Source organism: Dreissena polymorpha, chromosome 3 (assembly GCF_020536995.1).
Source record: "Dreissena polymorpha isolate Duluth1 chromosome 3, UMN_Dpol_1.0, whole genome shotgun sequence".
NCBI classification, from domain to species: domain Eukaryota; kingdom Metazoa; phylum Mollusca; class Bivalvia; order Myida; family Dreissenidae; genus Dreissena; species Dreissena polymorpha.
Genome location: NC_068357.1, coordinates 82,587,371 through 82,591,347, shown reverse-complemented (window position 1 = coordinate 82,591,347; position 3,977 = coordinate 82,587,371). Strand labels below are relative to the sequence as shown.

Genomic DNA, 3,977 nt, shown 5'->3' with positions numbered 1-3,977 from the left:
CTATAATACAATACATTTTATTCAACAATCACGATGTGACACAATTTGATGGGTAAATTTTGTCATCGCATTGGCACTAAACATTTCAAAAACGTTCTCTGTTTCAAGTATCGCTTGGATAATATATTCTGACTTCTCCGAACCGTGGAAATCTATTGCGCCACATATCCAGTTTCCACCGTGAGTATAATTATTATTTCTATAATAAAACTGTGTTTGTGTTTAAAAATAATTCTAAATTATATTAGTTTTACACTTCAAATAAAATTCCAGCATGTACATGAAAATGTTTTCTAATTATAATAATTCAGGTTTGAATTTCCATTGTTAGAATAAATATTCACAGATGTTCTCCATTAAAACAGTACTTTGTGATCTTAATCTCCAACCAGCTGTAGCACTTTATGTCCACATAGTGAAGAGACATACACAGTTACAGCAAATTCTTTGACTGAGTCCACATCAACATTTCTGTAAATAAAAATTGAACATAAAAAAGTACCAGTGCAAAAAAAATCAAAAATGTAATCCTACTAATGTATCTTAAAATAATTTGGAATAACACAAAACTGACAGTCATGGTTGAAACTCTTATGGCTGGTAATCATCAGGATACACCAAACTTTAGCATGTACAAGTTTCTTTAATCATTAAGATATGTTATGAAATCTTTATCTCAAATGGATTCCCTTCACATCGGAATTCTTAATTTAAACTTGTCAATAAAATTAACTTAACATTTAAACTTTTTTTTTTTTTTTTTACTTTTGTAGTGTTCCGATGCATATGTTTTAGTAAAACCAAAGTTACAAAGAATCATTTAAAGGAGTAAGAATTATAACAGTCACTATATGCAAAACATAAGTTCTTACAAGCAGTTGAACAATCTGTTGCCAAAGTGATCATCCCTTCTTTCACCCGCCAGGATGCATCTGTGCAAGTAGTTGGGTCCTTTCCCTGGTGATTCATATAATTCATGAAGTATCTGTTCACCTAAAACACAAACTTCTTTTATAACAAATATCCATAATTAAATTTAAACACGGTATTAAATTACAAAAAATGACTGACCTGCATGATTTTATGAAAAAAATAATACTGTTTAACTCACATAATTAGATAGAATTTCATTTATTTAGCAGGATTGTAGTATATTTACCCGACATATGAAACATAAAAATCTTACTTTTTACAAAATATTTTTTAAATCAGAAAATATGTCTTACCAAAGCAGAATTATACTTTTATTGAATTTAATTTATTATTGTCCAAATTACAACACACAAAGTAAATAACAGCTTATCTTAAGAGGATTTTGTCAATTGTTTAGTCTTATCTCAACAGAAGGGACTGTTAAATAATAAATAGAAATTTAAACATTACTTAAAAGTTTAACAGATGTAAATGACTTTTTTTATTCATGTTACATGTAAGTTTTGACAAAAATAGCTCAAACTTACACATATCTTTAATAATATTACAATCTGACATATAAACAAAGTAAGTATTAAACCTTTAATGCCATACCATCTCAATTTAAAACAATAACACACCTGCAAATTTAGCCAGTATTAATTTAACTTCCAAAACAAAACATTTGCTGTCAATGTTAAAGGGACTTGTTCACACTCTATCAAAATGAGAATGTTTCAACTTTTTTGTCACAGATTTAAGAAATAAATGAACAATATACATCAGTGTGCGAAATAACACTAATGCCGCAGACTTTTACTGAAAATACACTTTCGTTTTCTAAAAATCATCGTTAGAAATTGATAAAATTATAAAGCGTCTCATACGCGAAACGATTTTAAATTTTTGATTTCTTGTGTCATCGTTATATTTTGTAACAACACGCGGATGGTTTTACAAAGTATAAAATAAATGTCAACCCATGTGAAGACGGTTTTTCAGGTCCGCACATAATGTAGTTGTAAAGACTCAATGACGACCAGAACATGAACTCTGAATTACACAAACCCACATGTGAAGACGGATTGCTGAGCGGTTTCGGCGCTTGGCTTTTACTACATGGGTCAGTGGTTCGAGCCCCGGTGTGGTAAACTTTTTTTTCTGTTTGTTTTCTTTTTCTACTTTTATTCTTGTTTTTATATTGGAGCTATAATTTGTTACATTACAAAGATTGCTTACATAAAGTATAAATAGTACACCTGAGCGTACTATATCAGTACGGACAGCCAAGTGGTTGGTGCTAGACTTTTACTCAAGGTGTCAGTGGTTCAAGCCCTGGTGTGGATTACATTTTTTTCTTTCTTTAATTTTATCATTGGTTTATACTGGACTGGAACTATTTAGTTCCGATGTTTACATTTATCAATTAAAAGCATTTCATGACTACCTTCAAAACATGCCAAACTTTGTGAACAAGTCCCTTTAGCAAAGGCGATTTTTACCATGGTGTCATGTAGATTCGTCATCTTACATGATGCGGAATATCAACTCCTTAATTTAGAAATCCTCCATGTCAATCAATAGCAGTTTGTTCCATTGTTAATCAGCGCAAATCTATCCAACTTTGACAGTAAATTTCAACATCGTATTGTTACTCTACGCTCGTTTAACCCCAATGAGTATTTCAATTTCAACAACAAAGCAATTGTTACACTCAACAAACTTTAAAAACGTTGTTTACATTATAAGCGATAACTTCGCGAGGGGTCAGTGCCTTTTTCGTCTGAACTAGTTACCAAGATCACAAGTTATATATGTTTCAGTTCACCTGAATGAATTTCAACTAATCAAGTGCAGTTATTTAACGTCACACAAAAACACGTTTAGCGTCATAAAACGTCGACCTCATTTGAAAGCATTTCTGCTGACGACTTCACATTTATTTATTTTAAAAGAGAAAAATAAATGTATACATAACAATTAGTTTTATTGCTTTTCTACTAGTTCTCGTAGTGTTTATTATAATCTGACAGATGGCGCCAAATGTTAGTTTTACGTCTTTTAAAACCTTCAATTAAAGAGCGCAGACTGGTTTTACGTTAGTAAGATTCGTAAGAATTCTTAAGTCTGCGAACGCGTTTATGAAACGTTCGTAGGAATTGGCGTAAGAACGTCCGTACGTAAAAATCGCAGAATTCTTACGAAAAACTGAAGAATTGTTTATGAAACGGGGCCAATGTGTTGGTTCGTTAATGAGTTGCGTTAATTCATATTGTTGATGTAAATCATTAATTTTTCGTGCAGACGGTTCAGCTAGAGCATTTATGTTAAAATCACCTGTTATAAAAATATCATTTATTCGCGTGTCTCTGGCTAACCCTATAGACTCTTCAATGGAAATCATATATGATCTATCCGCACTAGGCGGTCTATAAAACACGCCAAACAAAATGGATTTATTTTTTGTGGGAAAAACTTTAATCCAAATACATTCAACATTATTCAGTTCAAGATCGTGTCTGCGTTTAAAGGCAATACTGTCATTTACGTATATAGCAACGCCACCGTGTGAATCGAATGCGCGATCCTTGCGAATTGGTTGGTGGAAACCGTCAAAGAGGAGATCAGCAGATAAAATAGAACTATTTAGCCATGTTTCGGTAAAACCAATTATGTCAAATTTTCGTAGTCCTGTGTAAAGAACATCAATTTTATGCACCAGACTTTGAATATTGTAATGTACAAAACGGATGTAGTTTGTTACCGACGAATTTAGAAAGGAAGAAGAACTGCTTGCATCTGTGTTAGAAGATAGTTCAGACAAAGTTGGGCCAGGGTTAGGATGAGTATCACCTGATCGCAATAAGACTATAGAGATCCAACAACATGTTGCAGCACACAAGAAACATTTTAGAAGCTTTTTGAGGGAAATAATATCCGTGTGTATGTTTTTTCCTATCAGAACACGTTTGCATGGGTGTTCAATTCTCAGTGCTGTGTTCATAGACGTATATACATAAATTTGTAATGAGAAAAGGCTTGTTATATTAAGCCATAATTGACAT

At 32.2% G+C, this 3,977-nt stretch overlaps 1 long non-coding RNA gene across 2 annotated transcripts; it reads right to left on the bottom strand.

Annotated features, from left to right (window-relative positions):
• Positions 1-371: 371 nt before the first annotated feature.
• On the bottom strand, positions 372-1,622 carry LOC127872736 (uncharacterized). Of its 2 annotated transcripts, none has more exons than XR_008045763.1 (3): positions 1,528-1,622; positions 873-993; positions 372-471 (listed from the first exon to the last, which is right to left on the bottom strand). It is a non-coding gene; the product is annotated as an uncharacterized LOC127872736 (long non-coding RNA). The 2 variants fall into 2 exon arrangements; XR_008045762.1 differs by lacking the exon at positions 1,528-1,622 and adding an exon at positions 1,227-1,310.
• Positions 1,623-3,977: the final 2,355 nt, after the last annotated feature.